The sequence below is a fragment of the Bombina bombina genome, chromosome 7, assembly GCF_027579735.1.
Source record: "Bombina bombina isolate aBomBom1 chromosome 7, aBomBom1.pri, whole genome shotgun sequence".
NCBI lineage: Eukaryota > Metazoa > Chordata > Amphibia > Anura > Bombinatoridae > Bombina > Bombina bombina.
Window position 1 is genome coordinate 495,579,684 of NC_069505.1, and position 15,436 is coordinate 495,595,119.

Here is a 15,436-nt window from a genome sequence, read left to right on the forward strand (position 1 = left end):
AGAACCTACAGCATAGCTAGATATTGTCAAAGCATAATTATTTTAAATACTGCAGCTGCTCAGAGTCAGTAAGGGCTTTTATGTCAGCATTAATGCAAATTGAGTATTTACCAGATGATACGAACCACTATAGGTTCTCTGAGCAAGTGCAGTGTTTAAAATGCTGGTGCATGGAGCATACTTAAAGGGATATTCCAGCCAAAATTGGAAACCACATTGGTGCATTTCGGTATTGAAGAGAAGTATTTTTGTAATATACATGCATTAGCAAAAATGCTTCTAATAAAATCTATAGCTGTTTCAAAAGTGTATTTAAGTATGCACCGTGCACCAGCATTTTAAACACAGCTCTGGCTCAGAGAGCCTAAGGTGCATGTACCAACTGGCTCAATTTGTTAATTGCTGACATGATACAAGCCCTACTGATTATCTGATCAGCTACATTATTTAAAATGTAGGTGCATTGACAATATCTAGCAATGCTTCACGTGCACGTGGATAGAAAAATGTTAACACTAAAACAGTGATAACTTTTACTAGAAGCATTTTTGCCAATCTATGTGCATTTAAATTTTTACCGGAATGTCCCTTTAAGTACACTCTTGTGTATTGCAAAAATTCTTATGTTCAAAACAGAAATGCACCTGTGCACATTCTAATTTTGGCTGGATTGTCCCGTTAGGTTTAAACATGATGGCACCCCTTATTTTATAGAAAACTTGACCTTTACATTTATCTTTAATAATAAAAAAAATTAAAAAAACAAACACCACACATATTGCAGAGTTCTTATATACCCTAACAAGTAACACCTTTAAAAAGGAATAGAGATTCAGATAGGAATAAATTACAAAGATGCCCTATTATGAATTTGTCTTCGTTCTCTTGGTATCTATTTGAAAAAGCAAGAATGTAAGCTTAGGAGGCAGTCTATTTTGGTTCAGCACCTGGGTAGCGCTTGCTGATTGGTGGCTACATTTAAACACCAATCAGCATGGGCTACCCAGGTGCTGAACCAAAAATGGGCTGGCTCCTAAGCTTGCATTCTTGCTTTTTCAAATAAAGATACCAAGTGAACGAAGACCAATTGCTAATAGAATTAAATTAGAAAGTTGCTTAAAATTGCTGTTCTATCTAAATCATGAAAGTTTAATTTTGACTAGACTATCCCTTTAACTAAAGATTATTTATAATCCCATTTTGTAAACGTATTAGTTTTGTACTGTGTGGACAAGCAAAACAGGTATTTTCTTATCTTGAGCTTTCATCTAAAAGATGGAAAAAAAAATCCTACTATATTTTATATCTCTGCCCATTTTACTATAAACAGACCTTGGATTCTTCTATGTAGTACCCAGATAGAAGCAGAGTTTTTAACCCATTGTAAAAGACCATCACTAACCATAGCTGACTATAGGAGGAACTAGATGACCTTGACTTTTCTCGCAATCATCTAGATGTCTTCTTAGGGAAGGGATTTTCCGTCTCACAGCCAGTACATTATTCTTATCATAGGATTCAAGATGGTTGATGGTGATTGAAATATTATGGATCTGAGTAATAGAAAAATCCAGCAACCTAAGTATTTCTGCTTTACATATTTGTTTATTGTTTTTTAGTTTTAATCACTCACCTTTACAAATAGGGTCTCCACTATATAATTAGACCCATTGAAAGAGGACCTAATCTGCACAGCCAATGATTCCATCTCTTGAATCTCCAGCTTCAGTAGTTCAGTAAGTCCATGAGTCCATGAGTATATGAGATACCTCCCATCTCCATCACTTCAACTGTTTTGGTCAGGTTCTTCAGCTTCTCAAGGTAACCAGTCAACGTGACCTAGTAGTTTTGTATCTAAGGAAAATAAAAGAAAGAATTTGGGGGGGCGGAGTTTGCTCTGCATCTGAGCGGTCGCACTTCACTTCAGCTCTGGCTGTACTCATCAGATTTTCAAATTTTAGACCGTTCAGGGCAGGCAACTTTTTATAAGATAGTAGCTGATTATAAGGCAGAATACATTTGTCATTTGGGCCGGCTCAAGAGACATGAGCAGCGCTACATTTCACGATTTCTATCTACAGAGGCCGTTGCAGTGACAATGGGGAAGACGCCATCTTGCTAATTAGACCATGCTGGAATCCCTCCTCCGAGAGTAGTTTTATTACTGCGGTACTATTAAAGCTTGTATACCCCTTCAATATGGAGGAACACTCCCATACACTTATCATTGATCTGCTACTGGATCTTGAGCACAAAATGGATCTGTGTTTTGAGGACCTGCTACACTCATTGCATCTGGAGCTCACAAGCGGAGACACTAATTTGGAGGATCCGGAGACTGAGACAGATATTGGGACGACTACCTTTGACCCTCAGGATCCTATGTGGTCAGAACACACCGATGCCCTCATTATAGAACAAAACAAGCTGATACCTCTGATAGGAACGGAATCGACTACTATTGGAAATAGACCCCAACCGTTATAAGTGTCGGATCGTCCTATCTCTGCCCAGCAACCGAAGCGCCAGTCCCATCGCCGACGGCAAAGATCAACTATGAGCCTGCAGCTAGCGTTTAACAACCTTGGATCCTCAGCTTCAGTGTCCCACGTCAGGCTCTATAACTTACCTTGCATTCCGGTCTCTCCACTTGACCCCACTCAACTGCGGCTCAGGCTTGGTAATGCGACTTGTAGGGATGCCCTGAAAGATTCACTGTTCGTTTCTACCTTACGGCACACAGGGGAGTTAACAATCTCTAATTTCTATAACCCGAGCCCCAGTAGCAGTGAGAACACAGGAGTCTGCGATGCCGTTGGATGTCTCTCTTTGCAGCAGAAAGTCCGTTCTCCATTTGACAGCACAGCTTATGGGAAAGGCTCACCTGCAGCTCCCTCATTTTTAGGCCTCAGAACTGGTGTGGGATAGATTCGGATCAGCAGCACCCCTGTCTCCTTTGCCCACCTTTCACATGTAAGCGGTGAGATATGTGGACATTGAGGCTGTGAAGGAACTAATCTGTCACTTAATACCTTCATCACTGACGTTTATACCTTGATAGGTTTACCTCATATAAGGGGTTTATATTCCTTTTGTTTTCATTCAAACTTCTATTCTGGTTATAAGAATGTACTGCTGGGGGTTATCAGTTCTTTTGGGTTCCTTACAAGTTTTCATAGTAACCCTGGTCTATTGCATCCAGCTCAGTTTTTACTTATGTTTGTTCAAAAATGTTTTTCCTTGCTTCCATTAAGCCTATATATAAGAGATTCTTATGTGTTACCTTATTCCCTAGATTACTCTATGCCTCAAGAAATATGCCTTTAGAAAGTTCTGCACTTTATTTTTTAACACCTCCCAGTGTTCTGTCATAATGCAAAAGGTACTTTATAAATTGTATCCCCATTCTCAGTAGATATGATCTACTAAGATAGCACCTCAGTTTTTTTATATACTGAGTGTAATATCCTTGCTGTAGAGGGCATATGTTTAGAAACATGTAGACTATAGCCCCAGTTTATGCCAGATCTATTATTGTTCTCATGTTATTGTCAGGTATGCTGGTATTAACGCCTTCTCGACCTTACCTTAGACACACATACTATTATAGGTTTATATAGTTTAGCTAGCCAGTTGGGCACAACCTTGGTTTACAGACCGTCACCTATATTAGAGGTTATGATTCATATATACTCGGTTAAGGTACAGGAATATAGCTAGTATACTGACCATCAGGGTAAAATTACATCTAGGCTATAAAATATTTTTGCCCATATAAGAGGAACTTATCTTTGTGAGCTATTTACATTTTGGCCTCTTGATTCAACTGATAATGTTTATAGTAGTACCCCCGAGCTCTAATATGGTTTCATTAAGCCATTAGTTACAGGAGTCTTAAATAGTAACCTCTCTGATATACTCCCTTATTTATGGGGTCATTGAATGTTTAATAATAATCTTTATGAGCAGTTATAACTTACTACATTCTCAAACCTTATAGACAGGTTGCACTCTCTCATGTTGCTGTCATGTATGCTGACATTAACGCTTACTCGACTTTGTCTCTAGAATATAACTAGATTTTACCCTGTCCTCACCACTGTTAGCTTATATACATATAGGGGTACCCATACCAGGGTTATGTTTAGCGGTTCTTAATAGTACACAATTGTTGTTGTTGTTTTTTTATGCTAATCTTCTCCCAACCTCATTTATTAAGCCTGGAGGACCCATTCACCTTTGCAACCTCAATAATCTTAGGTAGCTTCTTATATTATTCTGCTTGCTCCATTATTGTACATATTGTAGTCGGGAGATCTGTTGTAGCCAATTCCTATATAACTTATAGACCTAACATGTATATCTATATACTAAATAGTTTTAACAGTGGAATACCTCAACCGCTACACACTGAAAGGAGCGTCACATTCTACTCTTACATAGACCTTAAAACACCACTATATATTGGGCTCACCAAGAATTTGTCCATCGCTACAACCTGAGTGGACTATAGCCCTCCTTATTAATTAATTAATTAATTAATTAAATATACCACAGGTTGTTCTTTCATAGGCTACCCCTATGATTATATAGTCAGACTGTCACTTAACCCTAGCTCTCTACTAATCTAGTATCTTGTAAGGCTCCGCTCCCCATCACCTCCCCCACTCCACCTTGAGCGGCTCTTGCCCGCTGAACTCCCTTTCCCCCCCCCCCGCTAACCTGGACCAAGAGTGGCCAGACAAACACTAATCTCCAATTGCCCCCAATGTTTTCTCTCTTTTAGATTAAATAACTGCATGAATGGCATTGTGGAGACCATATTTACTATATATATAAAATGTAAAAATGAGGTTTCATTATCCTTTATTGTTATACTGGTTGCACATATATTACAATTGTATGTTTGTTTGCCAGATACTGGCTGTAAATTTCATGATCTGAAATACTGGCAATATCGATACCAGACACTGTTCTATATTATATAGTTATTGTTTTGATGTTCTTCCAGAGACACATAGGATCCTTGCCCAGAATGGTTTTGCCCCCACTTTTTAGATATATTTTTGGGCATACAATATATGTTTCACTGTTATATTTCCATAGTCACTGGATGAATATTTTCTGTAATACTTGTCTTAACCTCAATAAAAATATTTACAAAAAAAAAAAAAAAAAAAAGAAAGAATTTGGTTGAGGAGAAGAGCAGCTTATAGGAATTACATTTTGAAAAACTAAATGAAATAGCTTCATAGACGAAAGACAATTGAGTACATTGTTTTTTTTCTTCACATATCATTATTTGTATAAAGCTACCAACTTCTGTTACGCTGGGTATAGAGATAGGAGTATACAATGAACAAATCAACAAAACAAACGCACACAACATGCAAAGTTTTCTGATGGATTGACTCAAACTTTAAACTCTGCATAAACCAGCATAAAGATTTTTCCTTAAAGTTTGGAACCCAATGAGGTCAGTTCTGTGCCAATCAATATATCCCAGTAAAACGATCAGTTAGTATAAGGGAAAGACTCAAGCTTTTTAATGACAGATGCCCTACATTTATTGTGCTCTACCAAGGATATGGATAGAGGTAAAGTAAAAAGAAATTCCTGAGGAGGAAAAACCTAAGAGGATGCGCTTGGAACACAGGTTATCAAAGTAGGACCTATCACTTTATAATTGGGTTTGTACCCGTATGCATAGAGGTAAAGTAGGCAAAAGCAATAGATAGGGAAGGGGCATTTTTATTAAGAATATGTTGTGAAAGAGGAGGGTCACCACCAAACCAGACCTTCAAACTGTCCCTGATCTTGCACAAAATTTAATGGATTTGGAGGTCTGCCCACTGTCACTCCAACACCTCCCCTCTTTAGGTTCCATGGGATGCCAATATTATGGGCGAGATTAGATATGCGGCATAAGTTTTAGCGCAACTGCTGAAACCGCGTCGCTTGTAAGTTCACCTTGTACAGGTGAATCACATGCACGGCGCCGGCAGATCTTATACTGCCGTAAATCAGATAAACTGGCGAGGTTCAGAAATGTTCGTAAATACACATTTCTGGAGACGCCAGTGATTTACGGCAATATATGAACTGCCAGCGCCTAAGTAAAAAACTAAAAAAGTTTAAGTTGCCCGTAAAAATCTAACCCGCCTCTCAAAAATTAAACCGACACATCAAAATCCCTATATCCACCATCCCCCCACATCGCAATTACTAATAAAAGTATTTATCTCTAAACCGCCAACCTCCCACATCACAATAAAGTTATTAACCCCTAATCCGCCAACCCCCACATTGCAATCTAACTAATTACACTAATAACACCTAATCTGCCAACCCCCCACAACGCAAACTCCCTAATTAAACCTATTAACCCCTAAACCGCCAACCCTCACTTACACAAATTACTTAACCTATTAACCCTTAACCCCAACCCCCCACAACGCAAAGTATTAAACTAATAACTAAGCCCCCTAACCTAACACCTACTAAATTAACCCCAATTACAATACACTAACATAAAATAAAAAATACTAACTACATTTAAAAATAAACATTTACAAAAAAAATACTTGAAAAACCCTAACATTACTGAAAAAACCTACCCTTATTTAAAATTAAAAAAAACTAAGATTAAATTAAAATAAAATCTAAGATTACAGAAAAAAACAAACTAAATTATCCAAAATAAAAAAATTATTCCTAATCTAATTCCCCCTTAAAAACAAAAAAGCCACCCCAAAATAAAAACACCCCCTAATCTAACAATAATCTACCAATAGCTCTTAAAGTGAAGGTCAATTTTATCAATGAGTGCCCGGTTTTTAAAAATATTTTTAAAAACAGGGGCACTTTCATTGATGAAAATTTACATTGCACTGGATTTGAAGAAATACTTACCTTTTACTCCTGCAAAGCCGGATCGCCGATCTCAGCCTCAGTTCCTCTGTACTGACGTCAGAAATGACAAAACCAGCTTCCTCCAATCATGGCTTGCACCCCAGAGTGTCCAGCTCGTGATGCCCGGCTGTGATTGGAGGAAGCCGGTTTCATCATTGCTGTGGTCTACAGCAGGAAGAAGAAGGAGGGGGGTCGTCGAGCCGGCTTTGCAGGAGTTAAAGGTATTTCTTCAAATCCAGTGCAATGTTAATTTTCATCAATGAAAGTGCCCCTGTTTTTTTTTTTTTTTTTTTAGTTCTTATTCTTTATTGATTTTTTCAAAGAGAAAATACAATGTACAAACACCAGTGGGTTACAGTATTTCTAATAAACAAAAGTCGATTCTATCATTCTATTCTGTGTTTACACACAACTGTATCTGAGTTATATTGATCAGTTATTCACAGTCCCAATGGTAGGTATTCTGTATTTGTTCTTCTTACAAAAGTATTTCCTGCGTTGTATGATATTACATTAGTCATAACAATTAACCAAACATGAACAAATGAACATTAACATCACTAAATAAATCAACTACTTGCAGTCTTGAATCCTTTTTTTTTTTTTTTTTTTTTTTTTTTAAGTGTAGCAGGCAAGAATATATCATCGTGTTGTCCCATTTGGTCGATACATTTTATGCTTCCTATCTTGTCGTAAAAGACATTTGTAAGTAACTGTCTTTCCTAAGTTTTTGTTGTTATCTACCTATATATGAATCCCAATAGAACATCATATCATGGAACACTGTCAACCTATTTGTTTTGAGGTAAGAGTACCTCTCTAGCATCAAGGCTCTCCCAACCTTTTCTTTCCACACCTCCACTGTGGGGACTTTATCTGATCTCCACATTGAAGCTATGAGCTGTTTTGCTGTGTTTAACATAACATGTATGACATTTCTTCTGATAGCACACTGAACGCTTCCCAACACATTAAAAAGGCATTCCAATGGGTCACATGAGACATTACATGACATTGCAATATTTATTTCCTTGACTATATTTTCCCAGAAAGTTTTTATTTTCTCACACGACCACCAGATGTGGCCCATATTACCTGTTTCCTGTTTACATCTCCAGCATTTCTCATTTGCAGATGAAAATAGATATTTCATTCTATTAGGTGTTAGATACCAACGGAAAAGTATTTTATAATTTGTTTCCAGGGCATATGTTGTATGTGCAGAGTGGGCTAAGCTATGATATATCTTTTCCCAAGCCTTTGGGCTCTGAGCTCCTAGAAGTTCCCTTTCCCACCCTTTTGTGAAATTGTGAGGTTTTGGGGCAGTTGCTATGAGTAGTATGTTGTATATAGATGAAATTAACCCTTTTTGTGGTGTATTTGATATACACATCTTCTCCAGAGGTGTTAATTGTCTCAACAAATTATTCCTATCTCTGTGAGTCATAATGTAGTGATTTACCTGATGGTATCTAAACCATTGGTCAAAGAAGCTAACCCCTGTCTCTTGTAGTTCCTTTCTCTGGTTCAATTTCCCTGAGGTGGCTATAAGTGTAACAGGAATATAGTCTCTCAATCCATGTCTACCACATGGCTGATGCACTTGGCCTTCTTGAAATTCAGGGTTCATCAATATTGGAGTCAGAGGGGAGTATGCGCTGGAGATGTCTCTATAGTTATCACGTATGTATTTCCAATCTGATAAGGAGTTTGATACCGTATGTGTGGTGTTACTCTGTATCTGAGATAGTAATTTGGGTATCCAACATACCCCCCCTAGTTGTGGAACATCACTAATGTCACATTCTATCTGAATCCAGTGTTTTGGCTCATCTGGATTATATCTACACCATTCCACTATTCTCTGTAATGATATCGCCTGTTTGTAAAGTGCTATGTTGGGTACTCCCAGACCCCCCATGTCCTTATTAGCATACAAGGAGGATTTATTTACGCGTGCAGGTTTTTTTTTCCATATAAAGCTAAATAACGCTCTTTGTAATTTTAGGAGGTAGCACTGTGTATTAGGAAGAGGTAGCGTCTGTAATATATACAGAATTTTTGGCAATAATGTCATTTTTGCTGTATTTACTCTCCCTATCCACGAAATGTTTTTAGAAAGCCACGAGGAGGCCTGGTTAGTAATATTATTCACGAGTTTGGAGTAATTAAAAGTGCGAATTAAGTCTAAGCTATATGATAGATATATACCCAGATATTTAAGGTATTTCTGTTGGATTGCAAATGGACTGTTTTTTTTTATATTGGTCAAATCTACTGGAGTTATGTGTAAAGGTAATAATTCTGATTTACTAGGGTTCACTAAGAAGTTCGAAACCTCTCCATATTCTAACATTTCTAATTGTACCGCGGAGAGAGACCCTATAGGACATGACAAAGACATTAAAACATCGTCTGCGAACATCGATAATTTGTATTCTCTATTTTTGATTATTATGCCCTTTATGTTGGTGTTTAATCTGATTCTACTTGCAAAAATTTCTAGGGAAAGGATAAATAAAAGTGGGGATAACGGGCAGCCCTGACGTGTGCCATTTCGTATTTCGAATTGTTCTGAAAGCGTACCATTTATTCTAACTTGGGCGGTGGGAAAGGAGTATAGGGCCATAATTCTATTTATAAAAGGAAGAGGGAAATTGAATTTGTTTAGGGTTGTCTGAAGAAAGGTCCAATCTAATCTATCGAACGCTTTTTCAGCATCTGTGGAAAGGAATATTGATGGAAGTTTGTTAGTATTAATATATTCTAAAATATTTAATAATTTAACGGTATTATCTTTAGCCTCTCTCCGCGGTACAAAGCCTACTTGATCTGGGGAAATCAAAGTTGGGAGTAATTTATTAATTCTGAACGCTAGCACCTTGGCCAGTATTTTCAGATCTATATTCAATAAGGATATAGGTCTGTAATTTGCAGGGGTATCAGGTTTCCTACCCGGTTTGGGGAGGACTGTGATATAAGCTTGTAGCATGGTGTCTGGCAATGTACCTCCCTCATCGATTTGGTTGAAGGTATTTAGTAAATGAGGGGTCAAGACATGAGAGAATGTTTTGTAGTATGACCCAGTAAACCCATCCGGGCCTGGTGCTTTTTCAGGTTTTAAAGATTTAATGGCTGCTATTATTTCATTGTGACTAATGGGAGCTTGTAGCATTGTCCTATCAGCTTCGGAAACCTCTGGGACTTGCACTGACTCTAGGTATTCTAGACATTTAATTTCATGTTCTGCACTAACTCTCCTGGGGAAAAGGTTATATAAAGCATGATAGTAATTTTTAAAGGTATCAGCTATTCTTTTTGTGTCCTCTACTCTCTCTCCTGTTTGGGTTTTAATAGAATGTATATATGATTTTGCTAGCTTAGACTTGAGTAGTCTCGCTAGTTGTCTCCCTGGTTTATTGGCTTCATGATAATATTTCTGTTTAAGCTTGAATGCTGTCGACTGCGCTTTTATATGTAGATGTGATAACATTTTAGCTCTATAAAATTTTAGTTGTTGGAGGATGCTGTCGTCTTGTGGATGAAGTTTATGCAAAAGGTCTAAGCTCTCAATTTCTTTAGCTATGTGATTGTATTCCTCTCTCAATTTTTTATTTTTGTTGGCCTTAATTTTAATCAGTGAACCCCTTATTACGCTCTTATGGGCCTCCCAGACCATAGCTGGTGTAATGTTCCCTTTAGCGTTGTGTACAAAGAATTCTGTAATTTCCTTCTCTAGCTTATCACTTATCCCTGGATCTGCTATCAACGTCTCATCAAGTCTCCAATTGAAGTCTCTTATTGGGGCTGTAGGCCAGATTACTGAGCATTGGACCATGGAGTGGTCTGACCACGCTGTATGTGAGATGTTTGCTAGTGTAGCGTTAGATAGTGTGAGGTGGTCTAATAGGATATAGTCTATTCTTGAATATGATCTATTGGGGTTAGAGAAGAATGTGTAATCCCTTTTATCTGGATTAGCAATTCTCCAAGGGTCGTGCAATCCAAAATCCTTTAAAAAGTGCCAAAGCGACCTCAATGTATTTTTTGCAATGTGAATGTTTGCATTTGAACTATCTAAAGAGGGGTTGATTGGCACATTGAAATCTCCCAACACCATCAATTGTCCTTTTTGTATATCCCGGAGGAGAGGACTTATAGATTTAAAAAATATAGCTTGTTTGTGATTAGGCGCATAAATATTTACTATTGTTACTATTTTATTATATAGGATTCCGCTTATGGCAAGGAATCTGCCTTCCCTATCTTTTTTCTGTTCTATCAATTTAAATGGAATAGACTTATGTATAAGGATGCTCACTCCGTTAATCTTTTTATCTTTATGCGCACTATGATAATGCTGTGGGTAAACGCTGTACATGAATTTAGGTATGGACCCTCTTTTAAAGTGAGTTTCTTGTATTCCTACTATCTCCCCTCCTTTGTGTCCTAAGTCTCTAAGAGCGAGTGATCTTTTGTGTGGAACATTAAAGCCTTTTACATTTTGTGTGATCAATTGAATACGTGTATCACCCATTTACATATATCTTACCTCCTCCTCTTTTCCGGCATGATATTTCACCTGTATATAGGATTGGATAAGTCTGCAAGACAACCTCTATGAAATTTCTAATAACATAACCTATAGCAATACATATAACTAATAACTTAATAGAATCATGATAATAGGAAGGGGGAATGGTTAATCAATTCCGAACGGAATTTACTTAACCCACGCATTTTTTCACATATGTTGCGTACCATTCACCTCTTTTTATTCTCATCTTGTATTGTAACTAAACAAACCGAACATTTGGTATGTGAACAATTACACTAAACATTAATGAAAATATACCATATTATTGACTATCATCTAGGCACTTCTCGAATACTTGCTGTATTCGCATATCTGCTTTTATAGAATAACCAAGGAACATTCAACTTGTGGGACATGAAACACATTTTTGCATTTAGCTTTACAACATACTTGTATCACATATACTCTTTCAGTAATCTCACCCTTTATACAGAATGTCCCAAATCAGTTTATTTTCAACCCATTAGGGTCACAGAGTTCTGTGAAGATTGAGATAATGTTTTCTTTGTCTTGACTGTCTGCCATTCCCTGCGTTGGGGTAAAGGGGCGATAGGAGGAGATGAAGCCATAGTGGTGCCTTGTCTTGAGTCTGAGTCTCCAGGTGGAGGTGCAATTTCCAATTTCTTGCAAAAGTCTCCAATTTCTGATGGAGATGTACATGTTGCCCTCCTGTTCTTCCATATTGCCGTTAAGTGGAAAGGATGGCCCCATCTGTAGTTGATATTTTTGGTTTGCAGGTGTTTCGTGAGAGGCATTAGCTCTTTCCTCCTAAGGAGAGTTCTGTTGGATAAGTCAGCAAAGAGCTGCAGGGTTGAATCCTCTTTTTGTATCGGGCGTTTCTCTCTTGCTGCTGTCATAATGCTTTCCTTTATTTGATAGTTGTTGATCCTCACTATCACGTCCCTGGGGGGAGCTGATTCTGGGGGTTTAGGCCTCAATGCTCTGTGAGCTCGATCTATAGCCACTTCTGTGTTATCAGGTGTATTTAATAGTGTTGAGAATAGTGATTGCAGATATTCTTGTAAACCAGTGGTTTCTACAGTCTCAGGGATACCCCTTATTCTTATATTATGTCTTCTAGAGCGATTTTCCAAATCTTCTAGTTTATCTTCTAGTTGTAAAATCACTTTATCTTGTTGTTCCATTTGATCACTCATTTTGGACATCTCTAAAGAGTGAGCCTGTGTAGTTTCCTCTAGATCTTCCACTCTGCTCCCTATCTCCCCCAGGTCTCTTTTAAGGTCTGCTATTTCTTCTTTTATGCACTGTTTAACTTGTACTATGAGAGTTGTAAAGTCCTTTTTAGAGGGGATAGAAGAGATTACATTTTTTGGTACTGTGACCATGTCACCGTTGTCATCAGATTCTGATTCTGAGGATCCAGAGGTAGGATGTTGTCTAGGCGATATTTGTGCCAGGTCCTTAGGTGGTAAGGGGGTGGCTTTGAAATATTCATCCACAGTCGGTGTCATGGATCCTCCACCTTTATTAGTTTTCCCCTTGTGTGAAGCTTTCCTGGGAGACATCTCTTGTGTCTTTTAATTGTAATCAGTAAGCGCTCGCTAGTTTTCCTCTCTTGTAATCACTAGAAGTTCAGTGTAGAATGCAATCTTCCCTTATTTTACATAGATTGATTTAAGTGTTTTGTTATTTTTTTTTTTTTTTTATACACCCGATTCCTTTACTCAATTATTGAGGCCTGTGGTAAGTGTGTGATCTAATCTTTGTTATCTCCCTCTGGGAGGCTAAAAGCTATTCCCCTTCTTTATAGGCAAAGGACGTGATAAAGCAGCTGTAATTTTATGTCATTAATATGATATAGATTATCCTGGCATATTTGTGGTGCACTACTGCAGTAGTGGTAACTCTGGCCTCTCCATCTGCCTCCTATGAACCAGAGAAAAATAATAGATGCAATACCTGCAGTCCCTGTTTGTACATCTAATCCCTTGCAGCGTGATTAATATATCATCTGTGTGATGAGATTCATAGGCAAACACTATCGTAATTTATTGAGCAATGTCTCTCTGTATGTTGTGACAGAGTTCCTCTGCTTGAGCTGTTGTGAGAGTGGCAGATTAAACTGAGTCATGAATTAATCCTTTGTTGCACACATGTCCCTTGATTATGGATGTGTTTTCCATGTGCCTCTTTAAACTTACTGTCCGGAGACCAGAGTTCTCTAGCAGCATTAGGAGCAAAGCTGTGTGATCGTTACTGCGTGTGCTGAGTGGCCAGCGCCCGGCACTTTTAAGTGCGTACAACTCTTTTTAAATACTTTTGTATGCGGTCCATAGTAGGTGCTTTGCTTGTTTTTACAAATGGGTCCCGGTTCTTTAAAATTAAAATTAAGAGTGGGGGTAGACTGTTAGAAATGAGTATAAACGTGTTTTACTCACTGAGTCCTGCATTGCTGTCAGCCATCATGGTTTTTATAGGCAGTATCAGGTATCTTTTGCAGGATTTGCAGGCTTCCTCATGTTCAGCGTAGCATCCAGATTGCAGTGGTGATATTATTTGGTCCGTGGTAATAGTTTTGGAGGTGTTAGGGTTATTATTGTGGGCTAGTATACCGGAGCTCACCTAAAGTGCGGCCATCTGCATCAAGCGCCGGCTCCGCCCCCTCCGAAAGTGCCCCTGTTTTTAAAAGTATTTTTAAAAACAGGGCACTCATTGATGAAAATTGACCTTCACTTTAAAAGGGCCTTTTGTAGGGCATTACCCTAAATTTAACAGCTCTTTTACATAAAAAAAGTCCCACCAAACAGTACAACCCCACAAAATTAAGAAGACCTAACTCAAAAAACAACAACAATCTACCTATTGCCCCTAAATGGGCATTTGTATTGGCATTGTCCTTAAAAGGGCAATAAGAAAAGGGCAATAAAAAAGTCCTAATCTAAAAAAAAATAACCCCCCCCAAAACAAAAAATAACACTAACACCGAAATAGGTACTCACCATTCCTGAAGTACGGAGGTGAAGGTCTTCTTCCAGGTGGCTCCATCTTCATCAGCGTGGCACCATCTTCAGTCTTCATCCCGGTGGCGCAGAGTGGAGACTCCTCTTCATGCGATCGTCCACTGCACACTGAAGATTGAATGCGAGGTACCCGTTTTATATTGGGGGACTTTGCGTTCCTATTGGTTCAAATCAGCCAATAGGATGAGAGCTGCTTACAGATTAGCAAGGGGAGATTTCTAGTATAGGTGTTTTAAAACTAGGTTTCAAAAACTAACTAGTGATCAATACAGCTGCGCTGCAAAAAAGCAGCTTAATACATGCAGTATCTTGCTAATTATATCAAGAGATAATTCTGGAGAGTATAATATAATGATACTGGGGAATATAAAATAAATAGGTATTTTTAATAGGACATGAATCAGTGTCATGCACAAATTTCCCAAATATCAATGTCATACGCGGATTTCATAAAAAATACACAAATCTCATAAAATATACAATATGCACATACAATAAAATACAAGACATAAAAACTTATAAAAGCATACAAAACCAAAAGGGATAAAAAATCTGACACGCAGTTTACAATGTTAGTAGGCAGGTCAGCAAGTCCTTCAGACCGTTTGGTTGGTTAGTATTGCAGCAAAAGTTGGTGTGCAGTTTCGAGTTAGCAGTGGCATTCAGTGCTGCAGGCGTAGACAAAAGACAAAAGAGTCCTTTTAAACAGGCAAGTCAAATTCAGGGGCTAAGGTGTACATTTATACTTACACCATAAGCTGAAAAGAAAGACTCCTATGCCAGTCACGATCCTCGGTTCTGTAGCCGTTCCGCTACTTGGATTTCCAAAGAACGTAAAGAAGAAAACATCCAACTTTTGTTTGCAGTTTGAAAGTATGGCCGTGTGAGTCTGATTCAACAACGGTGGCCCAGATAGCTAAAAAAAACAGAGCAATGCGTTTCGGCT